At 45.6% G+C, this 14,470-nt stretch overlaps 1 protein-coding gene across 1 annotated transcript in view; it reads right to left on the reverse strand.

Annotated features, from left to right (window-relative positions):
* The window catches only part of EFNB2 (ephrin B2), a 44,432-nt gene that overhangs the window by 6,070 nt on the left and 23,892 nt on the right, over positions 1–14,470 (reverse strand).

Consider the following 14,470-nt stretch of genomic DNA (forward strand, 5'->3'; position numbering starts at 1 on the left):
AGCAGTTGACATCTTTTTATTCCTTGGGGAGGAAAGACCCCCAAGCCCTGGAGATGCAAAGGGAAAATCTTAGAGGCTGCCTTTGCCTGGTTCTTGGCGGCAGAGGTCACTGGCAGTACGGGGGAGGGTGGGGTGAAGGGGGCAGGCTGGCCAAGAGGCAGAACCTGGTGCAGAAGCTTCTGCTCAATTCTGGACTCGGACTCTTTCCACTCTAAGTCATCTTGGAAGTTGCAAAGGTGACTGGACGATATCGAGAAATTTAATACTTGTCTGTTTAAAACTCTAAAATACGGTCAGATGTTCCGCCAAGAAAGATTTGTGCCCTGAGTTAAGAAAGATGTAATGAAGCCATCAGGGAAAGCCCTGTTTTAAGGCATTAGTACCGATGGAAACCTCAGAAGGTGCATGTCATAGCAAGTTTAATTATAAATGAACTCAGAGTCCCTTCGACTTATTTCATATTTGATCCCAGAGTAAAAACTAACATCTCTCTTCCCCACGACCCTGAGCAGTGGCGCTGCCCAAAGTGTCCCATCCTGATGGCACCTCTGCCCTGGCACCGAACTCTGAAATAAAGCCTCAAGACTAATATTCTGCTTTCTGCTGCAACGGCTCGTTATCAACCAGTTTTAAAAGCCTTAGTGGCAGACTCTGAAATACAACAAGAAATGGCTAATGCTTGGGGACAAAATCTACTTCCACTTCCGCAGACCGTTTTGCACTTATTCCTAGTGTTGATTGGCATGTATTGAGAGTTTTTAACTTGGAGAAAAAGTAAAAATAAACAGCTACCTGAGTCTACTTCGTTTTCTTGTCTCTCTCTACCAGCATCGGTTAAGGCCACCACAATCCTAGTATTACTGTACTAAATGGATCAAATGGCGTTTAATCACTTAGAGAGAAAAGAAAAGATCATTGTTCTACCTAAGGGTTTCAGTGCCCAGACACTGTTTTTTTAAGCCCCGGGGGAAAAAAACCAGACTTTATAAAATTAAAAATTACTAGAAAAGTATCTCCATCGAGTTAGAAAATAGGTTTGATAAAGATATATGGGCATTTTACAGCCTGCTTTTAAAAGCTTTTGCTTCAGGGTTCTAACTGCATGTGATCAGTGTATTGCAATCACTAGGCTGTTCCCTCAGGACCCGACTTTAAGTGGGTGGAGATCACTGCTCAGCCAAAAAAAAAGGACCCTGAATTCACACTGCCTAAAAGTTCTCCCCACATCTGGAAACTGCTCTGCCAGCACCTAGGCTTTCCCAGGTATTTGCACATGAATTTATCCGCAGGTCTCACTGGCTGACAATCTGAGTAGAAGAAGGGAGAAGCAGTGGGCACAGCCGACTGAGAGGGCAGGAATATTTAGGGCTGTGGCTTTCAGACGGCGCCCATGGAGAGGAAGTCCTGTGGCATTTTAACACGTGTTCATTTGACCACTACTGCACTGCGCCCCCGCCCCCGGGGGGGGAAGCTCCCACCCCGGATGGTGGCTGTGTCTGTTTCAGTGGATCGCTTTGGTAATCAGATGGAGAATCCCACTGCAGGGTTTGTGCCCATAGATGGGTCTCATGCACGAAGAGGTGAGGAATGAGGCAGCACCTGGAAGAATTCAGCAAAAACCCTAAGTGCGTCACTATGAAGGAACAGTCTTAGGTTATGATGGGAAGAATGAAACATCAATATATACTCATACTGCAGAGGCTATTTCAAACTATTTTAACATGTAGCTTATTGGGATGGGGCCGGGATGTGGGGGAGGGGATTGAGGGATGCTTGAAACCAATTATTTTTTATCAGCTTCATCAAAGAGGCCCACCAAAGAGAGCCAGATAATGAGTATATAAGGTCAGGAAAACCAGAGTTCGGTTTTCCACTAAGAATAAAACCCCTGGAGTTCCCTGGTGGCTCAGCAAGTTAAGGATCTGGCATTGTCACTGCAGCGGCTCAGGTTGCTGCTGTGGCACAGGTTTGATCCCTGGCTTGGGAACTTCCACATGCCGTGGGCACAGGCAAAAAAAAAAGAAGAAAAAAGAAAGAAAAGAAAAAGAACAAAAAAGAAAAAGAAAAAGGTGCACAAGACATCATTTGCTCTTATTTCCATAGGAAAAAAAGAGCATTTTACAGAAATCCTCTATCAACGTCATCTTCGGGCACAATTCTCCTCCGCCATGTCATGCCTGCTAATTCTTTTTTTTTAAGGGCCCCATGTGCAGCATATGGAAGTTCCCAGGCTAGGGGTCTAAGTGGAGCTGCCGCTGAGGCCTACACCACAGCCACGGCAGGGCTAGAACTGTGCTGCATTTGTGACCTACGCCACAACTTGCAACACCAGATCCTTAACCCACTGGGCAAGGCCGGGGATGTCAAACTCATCCTTATGGACACTTTGTTGGCTTCTTAACTGGCTGAACCAAAATGGGAACTCTTTTTTTTTTCCCCAGCCCTGCTAATTCCAATTTCTTAGGCCAGCCATTCTGAACATCAGCCAACTCAACTCAAGAACTAAAAGACTAGAAGCCAATTACCTGGCAAACTGAGGTGCTAAAAGGGGCAGAACCAAGTAAGAAATACGAAAAGCAAAGCCATGACGTAAGAATAAACATGACACATCAATTAGGTTATGCTTTTCTTCTAGCGCTGTTGGCAGATCTTTGAGTATCTAAAGGAAAAAAAAAATGAACGAGATACATATGCTGAAAACCAGAAGCTGATAAAAATATAAGCACTTAACTTGAACATACAACCCAGGAAGCTAAACTCTACCCACTTAACACTCAGACATGAATTCAAATTCAAAATATTCAGAATACGTACTGCAGGAACAGGGGCTCCATTTCTGGAACTTGGTGTAGTTTAATGCCTAGGGGTACCATGGTTATCCTTTAAGATATCAACATAGAAGAAAAAGTCTAAACAGGGAAATGACAAAAAACCACTGAAGTCCCCAAATAAATGCTTTTTTCTTTAATAAAAACTTGGGAAGCAAAAACATCTCCATCATGTGCCACAAGAAAGGACAAAAAAATCACTTCTAACTTCCTCCTTTGTGTGTGCTTTTCACTATGGATTTATAGAAGAAAGGACGAATCTACCATTGCGATTTTCCAAAGGCCATGCTGTTTTGCTTGGTGTAATACCAAAGAAGGTTTGGCATTATTTCACGTCAGGTGGCATTTCGTCCCAGAATGCCTGATCTTAATGCAAAAGTTTTATATAAGTGCTTCCTCAAGTGGTCTCACTTCGAAGGAAGAAAAATACAAAAGGAAGAGAGAGGATGTATGTGTTTTTCACCCAAGAAAAGTGTGCCAGTATTCTGGGAAGAATCACCTGAACTAAAACCACATTACTCTGGACGTGTTTGGAAATTTTAAAGCAGTAAATCAGTCACTACGAGGTAATAACTGGCTTAGCTCCAGTGACTTCTATAGAACACAATTAATTAGTTTCTCTGCTAGACAGAATGATTTAGAAAAACGAATTAAAAACCAGAGTCACAATTTAGACCTTCCTCCCATAATCTATTAGAATATGAGATACCAGGTATCTAGTATAAATGGATGGTCTTGAATAAAATGGTACAATTTTAATCCCTCGATTTCGTTTTTATTTTTAATTATATATATATTTTTTTAATGGCTGCCCTGGGGGCATATGGAAGTTTCCAAGCCTGGGATCAAATTCATGTCTCCTGAGCCACTGCAGTCAGATTTTTAACCCACTGCGCCACAGTGGGAACTCCTTTCCTCAATTTTAAATGTTCACTGGGACATTGCTGACATCTCAGAAATAAGAGTTTTAAAAACGTAAACACCTTTGAAACCATTTAGTAAACTGCTCTGGTTTGTGTGTTCACTAGAAAGAGTGAATGACCTATTACTTTGCCCCTTGATAATATTCTTTGGGGAAGGGGGAGGTACCAAGATACTGTGCCGAACTGTCTACAGGTGCCAAATATGTTTTCATATCTCCCGTCTCCTGTCACATGAGACTTGGACGTTGATGGAGGTCAGTCTATTGAGAGAGCAGTCAAAATATAAAGTGATAAACACCACCTCCAGCACATAAGAGATTTTATCACAGCTCACTCATAAAATCTTTTCACCATTAAGAAGTGTATATGAAGATCAAGTTGGTGACAATCACTGAAGATGCTAAGAGCCATGGTTACCTTTGATGAGACACTCCTGGAAAATCACTGGCCACATACGACCAGAGTGAAAAAGATGGGAGAAGGAAAAGCAGTGTGTGTGTGTGTGTGCACAGCAGGGACTACGTCAATAACAGAAACACCTTTCAGGCTCTGCAGGTGGACTGCCACTTTCCTGAGAAAGATCAAACAGTCCTAGCAATAAATCATTTGTCCCCTCTTTTTACAAGAGACATGCTTAGACACGTGAGATCATTTATGAGTGGCTTACTTTATTTCCCCTCAAAATATTGCTCGTCACACCTTGATGTCTTGGTTTTTCATAAATTCTGTGGCGGGAAAAACATCTCTCTCTAAGTCTAAAATTTTATGACTAAAAGTTATGATGACTTATACAGGTAGAATCTCTCATTAGGCAAAAAAAAAAAAAAAAAAGTGCAACAAGACTTCATAAAAAAGCTTTACATCTAGTGTGCTTTAAGGGAGTTTTATCTTATTGTCACCGTGATTCAGAATTCACATCTGAGAATGTGATGGTCAACGGTAATCGAATAATTACCTATAAAGGTAATCATTGAGCGTCAACCTTAATAAGGGCCAAAACTTCCTAAGAAAGAGGAATTGTGTTTCAAAAATAGGGACCATGGTCACATCAGTATAATAACCAAACTCACACTAAAAACAAGACAAAACAAAAATGTCAGAATTCTAAAGATAAAACATAATTCCCTATTGTCCATTTCCGCTTTACTTAAGCTTTCCAATTTTTTTTAAAACATGAGACTTCCTGGGCAAGAGATGGTGATAATGTCTCATACAAATACTCTGAACCATGAAGAAGCGTGTGTTTGAGTGAATTATTTCCAGCACACAATGCCTGGCCGGTCCTGAGTTGCCAACGGTCTTCATCATTAAAATATCTGCGTGGAAATGTCTAGATCACAAAGGTCAAAGTAAAAAGTTCATGGTGGGGAGGGCACACACCCCACAAGCCTCCTGCTCGGTCTGCTGTCACTAATCGCATGCAATGATATTAATGACCCAGTAATTGGGAGCCCGCAGCACTGAAGCGGAAAAGCTCCATCTGAGGCAGAGTTCATCGCTGGCTGGTGGGGCTTCACCAGTGATGGAATTAATGTTTGCTGACAGTTCGGAGCATAACACTGCAGATGAGAAAATGCGCCACTCTCATGGCATAATAGTTTCGATGGACGTGATGTTATTGGCTTTGACCATCTAGAGACCAGGGGTAACCCTGCGAAAGTGCCCTCTCTGACTCTGCCCTACACATGAACCGAATTCCGTTCGGGGGACAGGTTCTGTACTCCAGGAAGCCAGAGCAATTTTCCACATGTTTGCTTCAATAAAAGAATACCTTCATCTCCTGGTTTAGCATCAGGAACAACGAAACTGGGTTACTCCACTAAAGCAAAACGCCACGGGGGAAGCAGGACTGTCTCTGAGCAACACACAGCCTGACTCCTTTGTGAAGAGCTCAATTATGCTCCTGCCAGAGGTTCTGCCTGCCCATCCATCCATCCTTCCATCCATCCACCACCCACTCATACACCAATACCATCCACCCACTCACCCACCCATCCACCCACCCACCCATCCATCCACCCATCCATCCATCTGCCCATCCATCCACCCATCCATCTACCCATCCATCCATCCACCCATCCATCCACCCATCCATCTACCCACCCATCCATCCACTCATCCATCCACCCATCCATCCACCCATCCATCCATCCGCCCATCCTCCACCCACCCATCCATCCACCCATCCACCCATCCATCCATCCACCCATCCACCCATCCATCCATCCATCCACCCATCCATCCATCCATCCACCCACCCGTCCATCCATCCATCCGCCCGTCCATCCATCCATCCGCCCATCCATCCATCCATCCACCCATCCTTGCATCCATCCACCCACCTACCCACCCATCCATCCATCCTTCCATCCACCCTTCCATCTGCCCACCCATCTACTGAATTTTTTCTCTGGGTTCTGCCTGTGCATCCATCCTTCCATCCACCCATCCACCTGTCTACGCAAACAGTAGCACTTATACTTGGCTAAGGAAATTGGAAGTCTTTTTTGTCTCTTCTGTATATTTGAAAGATTTTTATTATTTTTAATTGTATTACTTAGTCACTTTCTATGGGAGAGCCTCATAGTACATTTGACCTTGAACAACAAGGGAACTGGGGCACCAATCCTCACACAGACCAAAATCTGAGTATAATTTATAGTCAGCCCTTCAGTACCCACCATTCTTCCACATTCAAGGATTCACCCAACAGCCATCCTGCAGTGCCATAATGTTTACTACTGAGAAAAATCTGCATTGAAGTGGACCCAAGCAATTCAAACCCATGTTGTTCCAGGGTCAACCGTACTTGATAAAACATAAAGCATAGTCTTATTGAAGAAGGGGAATGGATTAATAGATAACAGATCAGAAAAGAGAAAAAATTTAGTAGATCTGACAAACTGCTTTGACAAACACGGTTAACCAATGGCCCTTTCTCCCTTCCTATCGCTCTGCAGAATCTTCTTAGGTCAACTGTGGGGCACATGACTGAAGTTAGCTACACATTACACAATACGGGACAGGCCTTCTGGTCCAGCATGTCCAATACAAGCAGAGGGTTCATGGGGCATCCATTCCAAGGAGCATGCACGTATGCACACGCTATGTATGCAGTGTGCTTTGGACACACACTACCCGTCCTCTCGCGTTGTATATCTGTATATGCTTGGTGACCGGGGGACAGGTACTGTCATAAACCAGTGACTCTGGTCAAAGGGCCTGACAGCCCTGGTTTGAGTTTTGCTCCTGACGGTCCATGGCTGGGAGGCCTGTACTAAACTACTCTCACTTTGGATTTTTGTTATTGTTGTTGTTGCTGTTGTTTTTCTTTTTAGGGCCACACCTGCCACATATGGAAGTTCCCAGGCTAGGGGTCCAGTCAGAGCTGTGGCTGCCGGCCTGCACCACAGCCACAGCAATGCTGGATCTGCGCTGTGTCTGCAATGTATGCACAGCTATGTGGCAACACCGGGCCCTTAATCCATTGAGTGAGGGCAGGGATCAAACCTGCATCCTCAGAGACTGTATCAGGTCCTTGACCCACTGAGCCACGACGGGAACTCCTACTCTCACTTTCTAAGTTTCTGTTTTCTCGCAGTGATAAAAATTCCTCTGTCACCTGTGTTTCGACATGGCAAAGTGACACCGAATATGTGAGGCCACACAACTTCCCTCTAAGTGATCAAACACCCAGGCTGCGATTTCAGATTTTTAGGAACAATTGTGTGACTGTGAAGAGCTATATAAATAAGTTTTCGCGAAGTAGTCTTTTCATGTCTGTCTAATGCCTCTTGGCTCTTTCTTAAAGTGCTTTATTTTGCTTTAAATTTTGATTTTCGTGATGAATATTTAAAGGCTATTAGGAGAGAAACTTGCTCTTGAGCTTGTACAACGTCTCCAGGACAGTTCAATTATTTACAAGTCTGAGTAAACTTTCAAAAAGCTATCACGAGAGGTGTTAGAGATATTAAGATGTATTCCATGAATCAGTAAAGGCTGTTTTATTCTGGGCCATCCCTAAGTAATTCTTTTTTTTCCAGGGAACCTCCTTCATTTTTCATCTGCTCATCTTTCATAGACGAGGTTTCTAGTCCCTCCCCATCTCTTTAGGAACCAGGGTCATCTTGTCCTTTCAGAGGTTATTTCGGGAATAAGGAAAAGGGCTCACAGGACAATCTAGCTTTAAATGAGATCAGCTGTCACTACTGCCTAGGTGACGCCACGAATATGAACAGAGTCTCGTTCTGCAATAGCCTAATCCTCAGAAACGCGACAGATACGGGATAAATGTCCCAATAGCCATGACTCCGTGAGACCCGCCAGCCAGACATTTCTCAGCACAAGCTCCAACTGAGTGGAAGCAGAGATGTGATTCCTTAAAGTGTAAAGAATTTATGCTTTACTTATATTAAATTCAACAAGGAGCCCCACTAATATACTCCAGGAGAAAGCCTTCAATATATATTTAGCACAAAATTATATATATATAACTTTTAATATTACGGCCATCCCTGTGGCATATGGAAGTGTCTGTTTCTGGGCCAGGGATTAAGGCCAAGGCTGCAGCTGCTGCAACACCTGATCCTTTACCCACTGTGCCAGGCTGGGGATCAAACCTGTGCCTCTGCAGCGACCTGAGCCGCTACAGTTGGCTTCTTTGTTGTTTGTTTGGTTGGTTGGTTTTTAGGGCCACACCTGTGGCATATAGAGGTTCCCAGGCTAGGGTTCGTTCGCCGGTATTGGAGCTACAGCTGCCGGCCTACACCACAGTCACAGCAACGCCAGATCTGAGCCGCATCTGCAACCCACCCCACAGCTCATGGCGATGTCAGATCCTTAGCCCACTGAACGAGGCCAAGGATCAAACCCGTGTTCTCATGGACAACTAATTGGATTCTTAAGCCACTGTGCCGTGGCAGGAACTCCTAAAATAATATTTTATGTTAAAAAATAACAAGGATGTTTCTAATTACCAGACTAACGACATGAGGTACCTTCCCAGCCATCTCATGACAAGGCCACTCTGACACGCAAGTTTTCCTCCAGAAGAGGGTGCATCCTACCTTAGGATGCGGCTGCAGTTATCAGCCTTTCCTCTGTGCAACAAGGAGCAGAGGAGAAGCCCTGGCAGGTGAGGAGCCGATTAGACCCCGAGAAGGCTCCTCAGGGTCGAAGGGAGGACCTGCCAACACACTTGGGCAACTCCGGCAACAAAAAGATCCCTCAATGCGTGTTCTTGGTGAGGGAAGCCCGGGGACAAGAGAACGTCTATAACATTCCAAGGAGACCAAACAGAGAGAGGGAAGCTCCTGCAATTAAATTACGCAGCTTTCATGAAACTTGTAAAGTCCTGGAGCTGCATTTTGTGGATGGTGTTCAGATAAAGGAAACTTTCTGAGCCTGTCTTCTCTGCGGGAGAGCACAGGTTCGCTTATAATCCTTTGCCCCACGCGTCCCCCCACCCCACCCGCTCCCCCCAAAGAGACCCCCAGCTGCACGTATCTGGCGCCTGCTGTGGAAGTAAGCACTTTGCCTGCACTGCCCTTTATTTAGTCAGTTAGGTTTTTTACAGCCTCACTGGGGCATGTGGCAATTCCCAGGCTACGGGTCAAACTCACAGTGGCAGCTGCAGGCCTTTGCCACAGCCAGGGCAACATGGGATCCTGGGTGCATCTGTGACCTGCACTGCAGCTTGCAGCGACGCAGATCCTTAACCCACTGAGCGAGGCCAGGGATCGAACCGGCATTTAAAGAGGGTAGGCGGTCCTGTGGCGGCTCACTGCGTCCGTGAGGATGCACCTCCCCCCTTTAAATGCACATCATCCCAAGAAAGCAGGTACCGACAACACCCCCAGCTTACAGGTGAGAGACTGAGGCGGACTAGTTAAGTTACCTGTCAAAGGGCCTTCGAGAACCCAGGTCAGCCGGACTCTGGACACACAACCTACCACCATGTTAATCTGTCGCTCTAAGTGGTGTGTGAGTGTGTGTGTGTGTGTGTGGCCTCCAAACAGGCAAGATTCACGTGACCATTCTACTACCAAGGCAAGAGTTGAGGTTAAAAACGAAAATGTGTTTAAACACTTGAATTTAACAATTCTGTGGAAGGTATTGGACAGAACCCCTACCCTACTCCAAAGTCAGATAAGGGACAGGCTGATGTTGTCACGCCCCTGAACTTGGTGGTGTTTAGTGATGGAAATGCAGCTTTTGCTACATTTATCATGTAAAGAATTCACTAACTAAAGCACAGCGTCACGTTACAGAGGCCACATATATATTAGTAAAAAAAAAAAAAAAAAAAAATCTGTACGTAAAAAGACATCCTAAATGTCCTATAACTATTTTGCTAGGGGTTACAGTACACTCAGTAATATTTTTGTTTTTAATTAAAAAAACTTTTTTTTTTTTTTTTGCCTTTTTAGGACCACACATGCAGTATATGGAAGTTCCAGACTAGGGGTCGAATCAGAGCTGTAGCTGCCAGCCTGCACCACAACCATAGCAACGCGGGATCCCAGCCGCATCTGCGACCTACACCACAGCTCCCAGCAAGACCTACTGAGCGAGGCCAGGGATCGAACCTGCATCCTCATGGATGCTAGCCGGATTCGTTTCTGCAGCACCAGGATGGGAACTCCAGAGTAATATTTTAGTGCCACTTGCCATGAAATAAGAAAATCAAAAGCAGAAAAGGAAAACACAAACAAAAAGAACGGAAGCAAACACTCCACAAAAATACGGGAATCTGCTGTTCCTCTGTTTTGATTCTTTAAGAATAGCGTTTCCTATTTGTGTGCAAGCATTTTCATTTATTATGCAATTTTGCTCAGAAGCAGAGTTTATGCCTAAAAAAACAGCAAAGCTGATGGTGGAGCTTTCCAACTTTATATGTGCTGATAAAATTTTTTTTTTAAAAGTTGCTTTGGAGAAGGACACCGATGAAAGGCCTATGAAACAGTGACTCATTCAGACTCACCCAGTGTTTCTCAAGAAAGATGTTCCCGGGCGAGGAGAGGGAGGGCGCTTTTCAGAAGGACCACTGAGAACACCGCGAGGTGCAGTTATAGAGCAATGTCTAGTCAAACCCCCATTAAAAATGACTTTTAGGTTATGTCACACGTCCACGTCTTGGCTACGTACAGCCTGGAGGACGTCAAAGCCACACGAAGCTACATCGGGAGGCAGCCTGGCATGAGGTGTTCTTTCTACCAGCTGAGCCTCGGCCACTGCTCCCTGAAAAAGCATCCACACAGTGGCATTCCTTTGCATCCATCTCTGCCTCACATGATGGGGCCACGCGATGAAAACCTCTCTGTAGGGATTTTGCGAGGTTTTATGCTGAGGCGGGATGAACCCACAGGTCCTCTGGGCAGGCAGACACTGCAAAAGGCCTCTACCCCAAAAACTGCTGACTCACGCGGCCCTGGGCTGTCACTTGGAAAATGCCACCGGCAGCCAAGCCCAGGAAGTATCTACAGGAAAAGGGGCTGACACACGGAGTGGATGAAGGCTGAGAACAGGGTTCCGAACGCTTTCCTGATGTCGACTGCAGTGCTTTTCCTAAGAGCTTTCCTTGACGACGGGCAATCCCTGAACAGAGGGCTAGTTTATAAACTTAATGAAAAAAAAATGAAAGACATGATAAAACAACTGTAGGGTATATAAAATGTTCCCTGTGTTTTTAAGGCAATTAAGAATCTGAATCTAATGAAAACCAGACCAAACAGTCAAGGCACACCCAGCTTGGGGTCATCTTAAAATGAGATTTGATTATGCGGATTAAACCCAAGGCTAATGACTGAAATGGGGCACTTGCAAAAGTCCGTTCTAAACATTAAGAAAGGCCATATATATGATTTCGCCGCAGGTCAGAGCAAATAACCATGTAGGAGAAAAACTAACGAGGCTCCGTAGCATTTTGCCAGGTCATTGCCTAGGAGAAGTTAGTGGGTCCTCAGCAGGTTTCAAAATACAGTCCCAACTAACACGTAATATTTACATTTAAACCCTAAAGGTTGTGATGCTTGTATTTTATAAATCTGGTAACACTGCAAATCAGATTAGCTGTCTTTAAGGAGTTTCCAGGGGATACTGTCCCTTCAGCTGGAGAAGGGCCACACTAACAAGAGGTCCCAGGCCGGATGTGCACATCCCACCGCTGGAGACCTTCGTCATGAGCCAGGCTGACACCACCACAGGAGCAGCAGCTGCTAGAGAAGAAACTACAATTCAAAGAAACAAAGGGACTTTCTTGTTCAGCTTAGGCAGCAGGACTAGAACTCAGGTCCTCTGGCTCTCGACCCCGAGCTCCTGCCATCAGTTCCTCCAGGGATCCCCCAACACCAGTTCCAATTCAGTCCTTTGGCCACGCGGACTGTCCCCCTGTGGGGTTTGGAAGCACTACCCAGACTATCGATCGCTTCTCTTTCTCCGTCGCAGGGAGAGAAACCAGAACCCACGGAAGATGCTCTTCACATCGGTGCCCTGGGCACCTACTGGCCAGACACAGAGAGTGGAGTTAAACGCATGCATGGGACAGACCCAGTAGTAACTGAAAAACACCAATATTCTTAACTCGAAGCGGTAGGGTGACTGGAGGTGCTCAGAATATGCACGTGCATCTGAGAACCTTCCATCGTGCCAACTAGAATGGAGCTGTTTTCAGTATTGTGTGACCCTGCAGATACGTGTGAGTGATTGCGGTGACTTTCAAAACTCTACTTATTTTTGTGTCTTGGGATTCTTGAAGAAGCAATGGAAAGTCAACATCAGCTTTTTAACCCCCCCCCATTGAAGAAGTAATAGAAAGTCAACATTAGCTTTTTAAACCCCCCCTTTTCTGGTCTGTGAAGGGCCACATGGGCCGCATATGGAGGTTCCCAGGCTAGAGGTCGAATCGGAGCTACAGCTGCTGGCCTACACCACAGCCACAGCAACGCCGGATCCTTAACCCACTGAGTGAGGCCAGGGATGGAACCCACATTCTGATGGATACTAGTCGGGTTCGTCACCACTGAACCACGGCAGGAACTTCTAAACTCTTTAAGATTTATTCTCTTCCTCTTCAGTTCCTTTCCAGGGCGAGCTGTCCATCCACTGGCCTTTCTGTAGGATGAATGGGAAGCGGGTGCCTGCGTTCTCCCTCGCCAGGCCTGTGATGTCTTTCCATTCTGCACCGAGGGTGTCCCTCTGAGCCCTGGGTCTGTTCCCCAGCCTGGGACAACCACCCGGCCAGCGGCACTCAAACAGCCACTCAAACAGCCAGGCATTGTTTCCAACGTGAAACTCTCGACTCCTAGAACCTCTGTCCCAGCCCGTCACAGGCTTTGGCACCATAAATCAAGCTGCAGGGAAGGTTCTGGAGAGGGGCGTAGCTCAGCTACCTGCTGGGGAGCCTGTTACCGAACCCAACTGTGAATTCTTAGAGAAAGAAAGATGAGGGCTGCCATTACCACGTGGATTAATAATTTATAATTATAAATTAAGTTGTGCTTCTAAATACAAACCTGCCGTGTGCAGATAACAAGGTGTTATTAAATGCTCGCTCCATTAAACAGGAAGGGGTCGATAAACCATGTATTTCTCTGCATGTCTTGGGTCTTCTTTCAGACCAAACCGGTGACATCTGTCGAGAACCCGCTCGCACTCTGGGGAACTTAGGGTCAACAAAGCCATCTGCGTGACGTCATAAACTAAGGAGGCGGGAACAGGGCTTGGTGGCTGATCTCCGGGAAGGGCCAGGCGGCAGCTCAGGCTGCAGGCACAGTACTAGGGGCACGTATTTAATCCGGAGCACATCTGATCTCCAGGCAGCCCTGCACCCTTTCTCTCTCGCTACCCAAGCGCCTTGACCTTCTTGATGAATTCGGCAGGGTCAGGTTCAGCACCCTATAACTGGTAGGCTAAACATCAGCATCCTGGTCAACAGTCTTACTTACAAAGTTTTTTTAATACACTGTTGGGTCTCTAAACACTAAAGGTTTCCGTGTATTTTACCCATTCACCTTTTTTTTTTTTTTTTTTTTTTGCTTTTTAGGGCCACACCTGCGGCATATAGAAGTACCCAGGCTAGGAGTCGAATCAGAGCTGCAGCCTACACCACAGCCACAGCAACACCAGATCCTTAACCCACTGAACGAGGCCAGAGATTGAACCCGCATGTCACGGATTTTAGTCAGGTTCGCGAATGCTGAGCCACGGTGGGAACTCCGCTAATAACTATTTTATATTCTCAAAGATTTCTCTTATTTTGTACACTTTACCACCCATCTGCTGTGTCAGCCCTTCGGAGTGCTTTTAATTTCACTGCATGATCGCAGTGCTTTTAAATCTGTAATTTACCACTTCCCCGCTTTCTTTGTTACTTAGTCTTGCCAAGCTGTTCTCTGTGCATCAGTTTGGCTTAAAAACAGGTTTTCAATCTCTGGGGCATTTCAGGATCACAAAAAGGACAAGGATTACATGGTCATTACCATCTTTGTTTTCCTTGCTAATGAAGGTAATAAAAAGTAGAAAAAGGTATATTATTGAGTACTTAATAAGTAAGTAGTCCATGAATTATTGACTGGGCACCTCAGGCAGCTAGGGGGTGGAGACAGTCAGAGCTTCAGGCTAATCACCACCCAGAGGTGGGAGAGGACACCCAGTAGACAGCAGCTTGGTGCCTCGGTGCCCTGGAGCCGGTCATGGCCAGTGAGCGCTGACTCACCAAAG

The sequence above is a fragment of the Sus scrofa genome, chromosome 11 (genome assembly GCF_000003025.6).
Source record: "Sus scrofa isolate TJ Tabasco breed Duroc chromosome 11, Sscrofa11.1, whole genome shotgun sequence".
NCBI classification, from domain to species: domain Eukaryota; kingdom Metazoa; phylum Chordata; class Mammalia; order Artiodactyla; family Suidae; genus Sus; species Sus scrofa.